This window comes from Neltuma alba, unplaced genomic scaffold (assembly GCF_004799145.2).
Source record: "Neltuma alba isolate B1F8T4 unplaced genomic scaffold, ASM479914v2 tig00010420_pilon, whole genome shotgun sequence".
In the NCBI taxonomy this organism is placed as follows: domain Eukaryota; kingdom Viridiplantae; phylum Streptophyta; class Magnoliopsida; order Fabales; family Fabaceae; genus Neltuma; species Neltuma alba.
This window is the reverse complement of record NW_021635322.1, coordinates 21652-36497: the sequence shown is the minus strand read 5'-3', so window position 1 is coordinate 36497 and position 14846 is coordinate 21652.

The window sequence follows — 14846 nt, the reverse complement described above, 5'->3', positions numbered from 1 at the left end:
CTATTTTGTTTAATCGCCACGACATTAAAACTATGAAAAGCCCTATCAACATTATAAGAGAAAATGATATTAGAGCATGCTTGTATAAACTTCACAAGTAATAAATATATAAATAAAAACTAACGTGTCGATGACATCTTTGGTTTCTTCGGATGGACTTCCACAGAGTGAATCGAACCAGTAAACTTTGTTGTCAAAAGGGGCACAAACAATTAGAGTCCAATGATAACTGCAAAAGGCAAACCATGTTAATTATAACCCGACACATACAACTTGTATATCTCAAATACAATAATACACTTACCCTTCCACGTAAGGTGCAAAATATATTTGCTTTTTGGTCTGACTCATTACGGTCATAATGTAGATTGACCTTGCTTCCACAGTATTAAATTCTTTCTGCACCCTTTGAGGACACATAAAGCCATATGTTCTTTCAAGTCCTCCGTTTCGACAGATTTGATTAAAATGCCTGTTGTTCAAGTAAAAAACATTAGGACATGCATGAAGTATAATATGTAATAAGAAAATGATATTGTAACTTACAAAATAGCAAGCTGCATGAAGGCTATATCAAGCTCCTCAAAGTTGAGGAACTGAACGAGGTCCCTCTTGTCAATGGTGAAGTCGTATGTTATATCTGAACCCACAACCCCCAACGGCATCTTGAAAGTCACAGGCTTATCCATGTTTGGCACTATGGAATGAAGAACCTCCAAACTGGAATACATAAGCGCAACATCACTAGAAAGAGGCAAGAGTACAGGATCAGATGATGCGCTCGTTGTGGCCTTCTTTGCTGCCGCCTTCTTCACTATTGGCTTTGTAATAAGTCTCTTTGGCCACAAAATGAAATGTCCTTTAGCTTGGGCCAAGAGTCGAACCTCATCAGTAGGATTAGGCACTGGTGTACCCCCTGACCACGAACAATCCTCTCCACTGTCACCCTTGCTTGATTGCTCGGAATTTTGTTGCCGTGAATCGTTGTGCCCATGAATGCTCGACCATTAGCAACATGAACAAGGTGAATTTTCATAATCCACATAGAGAGAACACGGCATCCCATTGTCTTCGACAGGGTCAGGGCTAGGGTCAGGGTCAGACACTGTCAGTGGCAGTCTGATTATTACTGCCCTTTCCGCTTTTTATCACAGGTGAACCCTGAAACATAATATGAAATTAGTTAAGAAACATTAAATAAGTTTAAATGGATCAAATGAATCTTTAGAAGATTTAAAAAGATGTGTGATTATTACCTGGGAAGGTTCAGATACTCGGGGCATCTGGAATCCGCTCGTACCCATCATCATCAAAGTCTGTTGAAACTTGGCATCGAATTCATCACGTATCTTTTGCATCTCTGCCATGTGTTGTTGACTTAGTTCAGCTCGAACTCTCTCTGTTTCTTCTTGTAGTCGTTGGTCGAGCTCCTCTTTAGATACCATGTTAGCGGAGGATGATCTGGTGCTTCTTCGTGAAGCAGAGCCAAAAAATTCTTTAATACCAATCCCTTTAGGGGCCCCTCGGACTCTTCCGGGATGGTCAGCCTTTCCAATAGCAGTGGCCAAGATATCCATCCGTCCTTGAGGGATGAATGTACCTTGAGATAGTTGCTCCTCAAGTGTATCCTATATCATTAAAACAACAAATTCAATTTAAGATAATTGAAAAAAACAATTAATGAAGCATAATTCTTAAATATTACTTAATCCTCTCAGCAACAGCAGCAGACTGTGGAGTAATGTATTGACCCTTTTTAATCCTCGCCGCCTTCCATTTTTCTTGGCGAGAAGGACGCTCAATAGATGGCATGTAGCCAGTAGGATCTGAAGCAGCAGCCATCTGTGCATTCTTCAGTCGTTCCTCCATCATACTTCTTTCCAACCCACCATACCCTGCACGAGACATGGTATGTGGGTATACATTCTGCTCAGATATTGTTTGTTCTTCTGACTCAATGCCTATGACAATGAAACCAAATCGACAAAATTAGTTTAGTTAAATAAAATATGACCTGATTAAAAAATAAGTTTGAAGAAACCAAACCTGAAATGCGGGGTCTTCACGTTGCTTCACAAAATTCTCCCATGCCTCGTCACTAATAAATGGTATCGTTCCTTAGGATGCACACCCTTTCTTTTTCCATTATATAATGTGTTGTAAGCATGGACTTAAAATCCCTCCACCGTTCAGCAATTTGCTTCAACAGACGGTCTCTCATTTGTTTAGTGGCAGGAATATCAAATGTCAGCTGCATGCAATACAATAATAGCATAGAGTTATAAAGTAAATAAACAACTATAATTGAAACAAGTAGAGAAAACAATGCACAATATACCAATATATCCTCCCAAAGGTTTTTCTTCAAATCTTTGTCCACCTTCTTCCAGTTAGGAATGTCAATGCTAATTTTACTGCGTGCGAGATAACCCACATAACTAGTAAATTGAGCCCCATCCTTTCCTATAGGCTTCAGATCATCATCAAACTCCACTGTAATCCTCATAGGCTGTGTGCTCTCATCACGTAAAGCTAAATGCCTCATATGGGTTGGCCCTCTACCCTTTCTCCGGCTAGTAAAAGAGTTGTCATCACCAGAACCCTGTTGACCGGATCCGTCCATTTCCTGTTTAAAGAACAAGGAATTAATAAATGTAAGAATAAAAAATATCAAGTTAATATAAAACATATATTAAAGTATATTTAGCAAAAAAAAATATCAAAAAATTCATTTGAGGCTTACAACGATTATCCTCCCAAATTCCTTCACAATGATCATCTCTAACAGCATAGTCATCATCTACCAAATCTAATTCAACTGCTTTAGGTCGAGTAGCTGTGAAAGGCGGGGTTTCATCAAGATTAAGCTCTAAGTCACCATCATCTCCACCAACTCCTTGCCTTTTACCTTGAAGCACGATAGACAATTTCTTTTTTGCTAGATCGGGAACGAAGAACACTTGTTTTGCTTGACTTGCCAAAATAAATGGCTCGTCTCCGTATCCAAACCTCTCAAGATCGACCGAAACAAATCCAAATTCTTCATCCACTTGCACAGCATTACTATTAACCCACTTACATTTGAAGACGGGAACTTTAAACTTGGTATAACTAACCTCCCATATCTCTTCTATTATTCCATAATAGGACATTGCCGCCAACATTGGGTTTCTGTCTTTAGAACTAGCAAAATGCATGGCTTCCGCTACTACCATCACCCCACTATTCTGCATAGTACTCTTATCGTCTTGGGTTTTTGTGTAAAAAGAATAACCATTTATATCATATCCACCCCAACACAAAACCTCAAAAGAAGGCCCTGCAGCTAGCCTCTGTATTGTCTCAGAAGGATTGCCATCTTTTAACACTTCTCGCTTGAACCACTCTGCAAATGACTTATTATGTTCATTAGCTAGTTGCATGTCACTCTTTCTTGGATTCAAGTTCCTCAGCATATTCTTGTGAGCATTTAAGTACGGCAAAACTTCATCCGTGTGTGTTTAAAATGTATAGATGTGCCTGCATTACAACTTCTCTTGACATAGACCTCACTATGACACCCCGTGTTCCCTTGCTTCTTCTCCCTTGATCATGTCGAGATTGAGGAAGACCAACTGCCTTTACCCTGTCAAGATATGCGTTACAAAACTCAACTGCCTCCTCAGCTACATATCTCTCAACAATTGATGCCTCAGGCCGATAAGGATTCTTAGAGTACCCTTTTAGGATTTTCATGTATCTCTCAAAAGGGTACATCCATCTTAAACACACAGGGCCACAAAGTCTTATCTCTCGCACAAGATGAGCTATCAAGTGGACCATAATATCAAAAAATGATGGAGGAAAATGCATTTCCAATTGAGAGAGGATCACATAACCTTCATTTTCTAATTCATCCAACTCAGCAGGATCAATGACTTTGCTGCAAATGGCACTAAAAAACATACAAAGTCTTGTAATAGTATTTCTCACATCGGTTTTCATAATGCCTCGAATAGCAAGTGGAAGTAATTGTTGCATCAACACATGACAATCATGAGACTTCATTCCCGTTATCTTCAAATCTTGCATTGAAACAAGTTTGCTTAAATTAGAAGAATAACCTTGTGGCACCTTAATACTATTGACAAAACCACAGAAACTTCTTTTCTCTTCTTTTGATAATGTGTGCGCAGCTGGATGTAAATAAGCCCTCTTACCATCTCTTTCTTGTGGGTGAAGGACATTTCTTATTCCAATTTCGACTAAGTCTCGTCTTGTATTGATTCCATCTTTAGTCTTTCCACTTATATGCAAAAGTGTACCAACAAGACTCTCACATACATTCTTCTCCACATGCATCACGTCTAGACTATGCCTCACATCAAGACTTCGCCAATATGGAAGATCAAAAAAGACAGATCTTTTTTTCCATATATTTCTCTCACTGGCAGTCTTCTTCTTCTTCTTCTTACCGAAGACCACATTAATTCCCTCCACCCGCTGATAAACTTCTTCTCCAGTTAATGGTCTTGGAGCCATTTCATATTCTTGTGAGCCATTAAATGCCTTTTTCAATCTACGTAAGGGTGATACCGACTAAGAAACCTTCTGTGACCAAGATATACTGTCTTCCTGCCATGTTTAAGTTGCATATAGTGGGTGCCTTCTTCACATATCGGGCATGCTTTATGCCCCTTAACACTGTATCCAGAAAAATTTCCATATGCTGGAAAGTCATTTATCGTGGTGAAGATCATGGCACGTAAATTGAAGGTCTCTTGTTTATATGCATCAAACACATCAACACCTTCCTCCCATAATTTCTTCAGATCCTCAATCAAAGGTGCCAAATACACATCAATATCGTTTCCCGGTTGTTTTGGCCCCGAGATCATCAAAGATAGCATGATATACTTTCTTTTCATACATAACCAAGGAGGCAAGTTGTAAATTACGAGGAGCACTGGCCAAGCACTGTGTGTGCTACTAAGATTACCATATGGGTTAATTCCATCCGTACAAAGCCCTAGCCGAAGGTTTCTTGGCTCGCCACCAAATTGAGGAAATTTTGATCTATTGTTTTCCATTGAGGAGAATCTGCTGGGTGACGAAGCTTTCCATCACATATTTTCTCATCAAAATGCCATCTCAAGTTCTTTGCATCTGTGGCATTAGCAAATAGACGCTTAAATCGTGGTATTATTGGAAGATACCACAGAACCTTTAAAGGAGAACCTTTGGTCATCTCATTATAATCACCATCATCTTTCTTCATTTTGTATCTTGAAGTCCCACATTTAGGGCACTTATTCAACTCTTCATAATCATTTCTGAATAATATGCAGTCATTAGGACACGCATGTATCTTCTCATATTCCAAACCCATCGGACACAAAATCTTTTTTGCCTCATACATTCGTTTCGGAAGTGAATTCCCTTTGGGAAGAATATCACTCAGCAATTCAAGCAATTCCGTAAAACTAGCATCGGTCCAACCATTTCTTGCCTTCAATTCATCAGTTTCAATACGGTTGTCAATCTTGTGTAATCATCTTTGCACCCCGGGTATAAAGGTGTCTCTGCATCACTACACAAAGTTTTAAAGGTAAAAGAAAACTGTGTAGAGGATTCAGACCTTATATCACGAAACATATCCGAAATTCTATCACCAAAGTCTTCATTCACAACCTTCTCATTTGCAGACAGTGTAGTCTTTCTAATTTCTCCATGCCATATCCAATTTGTATACCTCAAATTTATCCCATCACAGATAAGATGCTCTTTTATCTCAGAAATACTCCGTCGACTATTGTTTAAACATTTGACACAAGGACAATAGTACAATCCATCTCCTTTACTAGGGGCATTTCTCTGAGCAAACTCAAGAAATTTTTCAACCCCATCCTCATATTCCTTGCTAATTCTCCTAGCTTTCATCCAACTACGATCCATTGTTCTACAGATTATTTAAACAATACTTTACTATCAATCAAAATTCATAACGAAGGAAAAAAACACAAAATAACTAACAGATTATTTATCACTAAATTCTTATATTTATTACAAAAAATTATCAAAAATTCGAAATAAATATCAAAAAATTATAAAAAAATTTAAAAACTTCACAACTAATCAACTCCAAACATTTAAACATATTTCTAATACAGTATGTAAAAAGGAATTAAGGTTTTCTCACATCTAATGCCTACCAATTAACACCAATCAACGGTTCAACCACATAAAAATGCAAAATGAACAATAGAAGCCAACCACAATGTAAAACTAACAACCCTATTTCATATATAACAGATTTTCATGGCTAAAACATTCAACAAACCAAGAAAAATTGAAAAGAATGAAAGAAGAGGATACTCACAGAGCAAAGAAGCTTCAAATGCGAAGTGAGGCGGCGGCGGACGGCGGCAACGCACCGGTTTTCGGTTAGATATTGGAGGGTAGGACCGGTTTTCGGTGGTGGACCACGGCTGAGGAAGAACCGACGGAAATGGGAGGCGCGGTCGACCACGGCGAAGTGCGGCGCACGGCGGCAAGGCTCCAAGAGCTCAATGGAGGAGTTTAAACGGTGGGGGATAGTGGCGGGAATGGCCGGTAATGGCAGTTTTACGGTGGTGGGGCAGAGGGGGACCACGGCGCACTAAGAAATGAGAAAGAAAGTGAGGAGAGTCGAGCAGCCGAGGGGGTTAGAAGACACACTTTCCACGGCGGTTTTCAATAAAACCGCCGTGAAAAGAGTTTTTAACGGCGGTTCTTTAAAGAACCGCTGTTAAAATATTTTCCACGGCGGTTTTATTGAAAACCGCCGTGGAAAGTCATACCCTTTCAACTTATTTACAAAAATGCCATCGCGTTTTTTTCCACTTCGTTTTTCTGCTGAACCGCCGTTAGTTTGCGACGTTAAAAGTCTTTTTTCTAGTAGTGTGGGCTTGACCTTTGGATCCACAAAAATTTCCTTTTCCCTCATTATATTATTTTCCTTATTTTTGGAGAAGGGTTCACGCCAAATCATACCTTTTTATTCTCCATTGATTCACGCACGGATACCATTCATTGAACGTCAATTCTCTCCTTTCAACATTATCCCATATTCACTATATACCTCACGTCATTCACCCACCAAATTCAATCACCTCTATCTCCATTCATACACGCACAATTCCTCACCATACCTTTAATTAATTCATGGCTATGGCATCTAATAACCTTGGAGGAGGAGATAATACCATGGAAGCTTAAGCTTATAGGGAGGCAACTTGGGAGGAGCATGAAGGAGACTAGAGCCTTGGGCTAGCACTTGAAGACCACAAGGGAGTGATATTCCATTTATCTTTTTAATTCAAGGACTTGAATTTGTTTAGTTTTAAATGGGTTCAGGTTGTAATTTTGTTAAGACAATTTAGTTCTAGATTGTCAATTTTATTCTTGGATTAAATTGATATTTGGATCTTATTTGTGCCAAGATACTTGTTGGAATATATGTTTGGAACCTTTGCATTGTTAATTGAATTTATAATTGAGTTTTCATTATGAGTTTAATTATCAATGTGGTTTGAATTGCAAAATTTGGGTTCTTTTGCCTCTTAATTATTTAATTAAGTTGGTTAATTGTCTAATTGTTTAATTGGATAATTTCAAATATAATTTCCAGAATTAATTGGGTTATTTTTCATTGGTTTTAATAAGCCTAATTAACCAACCTTATACTGTTATGAGTTCTCTAATAGTTTAAGGGCTTTTGAAATTGAGAGTTCCCTTTGTTTCAAGTAGGTAATTAAGTTTATTAATTCCACTCTCTTATCACTTCCCTTTGGTCTAATTAACTGATTAAGGTTATGAAGGTTAAATCCATGCAAATCCTAAGTTGTCCCCTCTACCGTACCTGAAGAGAAATCTTTGAATTTTTACTTGCTAATTCTCTTTACTTTCTGATTAATTTTCTTTATTCATTATTTTTATTTTCCTTCAAAAAACCCCCCAAAAATTTGCATTGCATTCATTTAGTTTAATTTAATTTTCATATAGATTTTAGGACATTTGCATCTTTCAATTAGAATTAGAATTTTGCATTTTAGTTTAGGTCCAATTTATTGCATTTTTTTTATTACCTAAATTTTTACCTAAAAAAACCCATAACTTGCTCCTTGGAAGTAATGACCTAGGTTGACCCTAAACTACAAATTAATTGGGACCTAATTTAATTGAGTGCTTTGACGACAAGAGGTATCATCAGAAGAAGATCTATATATATATATATATATATATATATACAGGTCATACTAAGCAAAATCAATAGCTTCTATAAGACCAAATTACAAAACAAATTTAAATATAATAATGTAAACAAAGGAATACATATATAAATAAGAAGTAAATGCAGCCTCCAACATATCTAATCCCCCTCTTAAATTCTTTTATTTTTGTCGTCAATTCAGTTAAAACAATAATGGCCTAATCAAAATTTGTCCGCATGTTATCTGTTCAGGCCATCACCTTTAGCAGTCTTGTACACACATTTTGACTTGAATTGGAACAAAGAAGAGTTCCCATTGTGTACAAGATAAAGTAGAACTAAAAGAGATCATTTTCACCCCCAAACTTGATCCTCTATAAAAGTGATTTAAAGGAAATTGAATAATATACGTCTTTAAGCCTTGGTATTACTTTGTTCTTATTGTCCAGGCTCACTTTAGACCCCATATTGTTTAACCCTATCAGCTTTAGAACATTTTCAGGTTGTATTTAGACTATCTTCCTTCGTATGGTAATTTACTTTGTGGGCGGGTCAAATGCATGCATAAGCTTCACACATAGGACTCGGGGAATTGATGTTCACCCAATATCAAGCAAGTGACTGAAGCCAATTTCCACCACCTTCTCCTTTAATCTCGGTTCCCTATTTACAAAGTCAGCGAGCTCTTTGAATAGACTAAGAAAGCACCAGGTGCCTAAGGGTATGCTTCTTTTATTGAGATTCCTTTTTCTCCTAGACTCCAACTCCATTTGTTTAAATGGCTCCTTTTTCTCAAGAGCCATTTGTTTCCATTCTTTGCTCGCAGATTGTGAAATCTCTGCCGCTCCATACAATTCCTCTTTATGAAGTTTACCAAATTGTGATCTGAACTTCTTCCATAGACTAATATTTTAAATGACCATTATATAAAAGAACCTGTTTATAAAATGGTCATCTGTGTAGTCTTCTTTTTTTATTCCTGCGTTGGTTTTTACCATATCCGAATCCCAACAAAAATTTATTTTCTTAATTTCATTTGCACATTATACCAAAAATAATATGGGATGTTAAGATTCAATGTCATTAGCATTTCAATTATTATTTTCACTCCTCTATTAAAAAAATTTTCATTGGGACTTGACCTTTGCTTTTACATTGGGTTGGATCCTGTGACATTGTGAACTTAGAATGGATTTACACTGTGTAGAATGGATTTTAAAAGCATTTAAGTTGTTAGTTATTTTTTATTATGATGCAGAAAAATATTTTCCAGGTCAAAAATAAAAACAAAAGAGGAATATGTAATCTAATACTCTTCCTCCATCCGATATATGCGCATATATATTGCCAACTTCCATCCTAAATATATCACATAATCTTTTTTATTTTCATCCCATTTTATAATACATCTTATTGTATATGAGGGTCAATACTTGGTATAGTGCTGAATATATCATGGATGGCTATGCAAATTGGTTGTTTTAACTCTAAGTTTTTTCCTATGCATTTTTGTTTTCAGATTACACAGATTTTTCCCTGGGTGGTGAGATAGTTTTTGTTTAAAATAAAAAATTTTCATGATTAATACATTAAATTATAATTAATATATTAAGTGTCTGTTCTGTTCTTTCATTTTGAGTTGCTATTTTTTCCCCTATTTTGATCATATAACAATAATATAATATTAAGACATTACTTTGTGAATGTTCATTGGCAAAGCTCAAATGCTGCAGATTCTATTTAAAATTTAATTTTTAAATATCAATACACAACTAAGACCGTGACACTTTGCTTGTCTGTTTATTTTATGTCATTTACAAACCATGTATTTTACACCATTTATATGTAATGTTATTTAGCGTGTTACTACATTAAACTTCTGTTTTGTGTAGCTTTGTCAGTGGGTATCAATTATACCATTATCATAACATGGCAAGTGCCAATCAGGACATGATAAAAGATATCAATAAAAATAAAGAAACCTAAACAATTGTTGCTCGAGTCCTCAAGAAGTAGATTTCATAAAAGAAGGCTCCATCGTATGCTCCTTGGAGGATTAGAATGCTCCTTATAGATGAGCAAGTAGGTTAGTGTTTGTCATTGATTATTTATTTAAGAAAAAATAACACTATTAAATAACCACACAAAATTTGTATAAGGTTTGAGAATAGAAGGTTTTGCAACACAAAAGGGCATAAATGAGTAGTACAAGAATGACCCTAAAGAGGGTAAAGTGTACCACTGTGAAAACTTTGAGATAGTGGGCAATGATAAGTATAGAGTAACCTCATACTCTTGGAGGCTTGAGTTCCACATCACAATATGCTTTGAAGAATTGGATTTGCCCATTCCCAAAGAACCCTTCAACTTCATCCCCATCAAGGATATTGCTAAATACACTGCAAAGAATAAAGGATTTGTTAGTTAGTATAGAAAGATTTCATTTAAGTTCCCTTTCCCAACTTTGATTTTTCAATTGATGATGACAAGATGAGATTGTCTACCAACTTAACTGTGAAATCCAATTATATGAAGCCCTTAGAGAACATCAAAAAGGAAAAGAAAGATAAAGACTTATTTCTCAGCTCTCTCAGTGGTGACATTATCAATTGCAAGACATTTGTGTTTTTAAAGACTTTCTATTGTGCAACTTTTTTTTTAAATAATGGACCTATTACTACTTAATGTGAAAGACCTATTCTTAAAATAATGTTTCAGTATTGATTATTTTGAAGTACATCCATAAATCTTTTTTCATCTTTTCATTTTAGTGCATATAATATGATTTAATTTAACAATTTTATTAATAGGTCAATAGTCAAATTGGTTTACAAAAATTAAATTGCATCTTGCTCTATCGAATGAATTAAGATAGCAAACGAATTAAGAAATTCTAATAACAAAGATGCAAAGTATTATGATTTACATATAGCTCACGTGAACATCAAAACTCAAAGCATTTTCAACTATTCAGCATATATTTTAGTATGACATTCTATATACTCATTAAGTTTTTGGAATATATTTTTACAATCAAATTTTTTTACTAAATGTTTAATGTTTATGTTTATATATATTATTCCATATATCTTCTGCATATATTTTTATATGGTCTAGAGGATATTTATATAAATTATTGTATATATTCAACCACTTTACAATTTTTTAATGTATCTATATATACTATATAAGTCGTGAGTCTTTGTGATTGGTCCACGTGTCTTCCATCTATAGGCTCATGGCTTCTGATTGTTTCTTTTCCCAGATGTTTACCAAATGTTGAGGGGTGAGAGATTTAAGTTTTCTTTGTGTCGGTTAATGCTTGGGATGAATGCTTTTCTAGGAGTGGGGGAATGAATTTGTGAGGAACATTAATCGATGCAGGAATTGATGCACAGTGAAATTAAAATATATTAAGAGGAACATGTTAAGGGAATTAAAATATAAGGTGGCGTCTCCGGAGAAGACAGCTCCATTGTTGGGGTATAAAGAAAAAGATAATTTCTTGATCAAAGACTCCACCTTTCCTGACCCAACAAATGATTTTTAGGATAAGATCAAAACACGATCCATCTAAATATTTTAATAGTTCATTCTCAATTAAATTTTTTTTCCTTTTTGGCCAACAACTCTAGATTAAAATAGGTTTTTTTTGCTGGAATCTCAATTAAAATATTTAATCATAGAACAACAATATATATATTTAAAGAGTTCTTAAATTTTAGAAACCCAGAATCACAGCTTTTTGGGGTGAATGCTTTTTTGGGAGTGGGGAAATGAATTTGTGGGGAACATTAATCGATGCAAGAATTGATGCACAGTGAAATTAAAATATATTAAGAGGAACATGTTAAGGGAATTAAAATATATTAAGAGGAACATGTTAAGGGAATTAAAACTGGGATAGTTATTATGCAGATCCAATTCAAGGGACTCCCGCTTCAATATGGTGACTTTTCCTCTTCGACTAGGCGGGCTGAACGGTGCATGGTTGATTGGTGCTAGGGTTCATGATGGTCACCTCGAGAGTCGTTTGGTTCCTTATTCTGTGGGTTCAATAAATGATGATAGATGAGGCTTGTAATTAATTTGGGGCTACAAACTCGCGTTGGTTGCCGACGGTGATAATGAAAGATGGGAGGTTCGGTTTGGCTTGAGGGATTCTAGGTGATTAATTTTTTTTACATTTCTCATGTATTTTACTTTTGATTTGAGGGAAATATTGTTCTGATCATTTTTTCCCGTCATTTTTTAAGTGATCATTACATTCAGTGTTGCTTGCGTGATTCACCAGCATGGTATGCATATAATCACTATCTGATCCTTGGCGATCATACTCCTGTGGTTGTGTTAATTGAGTTTGTTCAGATGGTTGAAATTGAGGGTGATATTTTCATTCATATCTTGCAAGGAATTTTTATATCCACTTTGTGGGTGTTGTTTTGATCAGTGTTACTTCATAATAATGTTTGGCATGGTTCTCGCAGGCATCAAATTCCTGGTAAATTATGAAAATGCTACTTGTGTGCTCTTAAACTCAGGACATCCAGATTTTAAATCCTTGAGGAATGTATCAAAGTGCCATCGACTAGAGATTATTGCTCCTGAGGCTTGCGCCCAGCCTGTTGATTAGGAGATGTGGGTCTCATTTTAGGGTGTACCAACTTTTTTTTATTAAAGTTGGGTTTATATTCCCTCTTGTCGAGTTTCCTTCGCTAGTGTGGATGTTTTTGTGTTCTCTTTGCATCTTTCTCATCATGGACATGCACTATAACTAATACGATCTCACCCACTTTTGGGTTTAAAATGTTGTTCCTCGTATTGTTATTAGTTATAAAGTTAGTTTAACTATGCCATGTATTCTAAAAATATATAATCACCTCCCAGCAAATTAAGCATTAGTAATAGTAATAGTAGCCAACCACAAAATATGAATAAAACCAGGAACACAAGATTGCTATCGTTGCTCGATTGGAATTATGACCCATTTTTTTACATCAAACGAATCAAGGAATATACATCTATGCCCATGTTTGTGATGATAGCTTTTTCCTATTGATGGATACTGACGCATTAAGATCAAAGGTAAGATATCACAACCAAACAATTTTGACGATTTAGTGAACAATCTCTTTTAATTTTAATTTTAATAATAAATAGATAACTTTCTTATTTTAAATGCTCTACAGACATTGTTGCTACTATTTTTTGAACTTTATACACTCTAAAGAGATCATTTTGATTCTAAGATATGTACGAGGAATATTATTGCAATTTCAGAGATTTGCAGATAAAATAACTGTTAGGATTTTTGGATTTTTGAGATTTTACGTATTATTTACATGGAATTAACGGTTTGCTTGAATTATTATGATTTAAATTGCATTGAAATGGATTGAGCATGATTGGTTTACATTGGAATGTTAGCAATATCTTTTAATTTTCAAAATAAAGAGATCATTCTCGTAATTTATATACTCTGTAGACATTAGGCTTGCTATTTTTGGATTCAGTCTACATCATTAACTATAATAAAAATATTCTAAAAAGATATTTTTAATTAAAATTTATATTAAAATAATTTTTATTTACTGATTTTATTTTTTATTTTTTTGCAAATAGTTATTTGTTTAAAGTCTTTATCATATAAATATTAAAAAATTCCATCAATATGTTAATGGATCAATAGCTGTTAAATAAATGTGAATGTAGATATTTATTTGCGGCAAATTAAGAGTAGTGAATGTTTTATGAGTAGTTCTTATTCATTGATGTTGGGAATTTGGATCATATTTATATTTTTAAATTTTTAATTTTTTTGATTTTGAATATTGAATAGGATTTACTTCTCTTGTCTTGTCTATGAGAAAATTCCTAGACTGCAGTAATTCTCCATCAAAATATAATAACCTCTTTTCTTCATTCTTATTTAATTAATTATTGATTGATAGTTTAATAGTCATTGCAATCACTTTTCAACACATTTTTAGCCTAAGAAATAAATTAACGACATTTATGTGCATAAAACAGTACGATTAAATTAAAATACATAAAACTAAACGATTCCAATAAATACAGATTAAGTCAAGTAAATTTTAATAATAAGTAGATAAATCTTGTAGATATCACATCCAAACAATTTTAACGATTTAGTCCACAGTCTCTTCGATAATCAATAAATATTAAAAAATTCTATTAATATGTTAATGGATCAATAGCTGTTAAATGAATGTGAATGTAGATATTTATTTGCGGCAAATTAAGAGTAGTGAATGTTTCACGTCTATTTATTTTATATTTCAGCGTATGAGTAGTTCTTATTCATTGATGTTGGGAATTTGGATCATATTTATATTTTTAAATTTTTTAATTTTGAATATTGAATAAGATTTACTTCTCTTGTCTTATCTATAAGATAATTCCAACATATTTCATACAAATCCGGAAAACTTCTAAACTGTGGTAATTCCTTATTGAGATATAATAACTTTTTTCCTTCATTCTTATTTGATTAATTGATTAATTATTATTGATTGATGATAGTTTAATAGTCATTGAAAACACTTTTCAACACATTTTAAGCCTAAGAAATAAATTAATGACATTTATGTACATA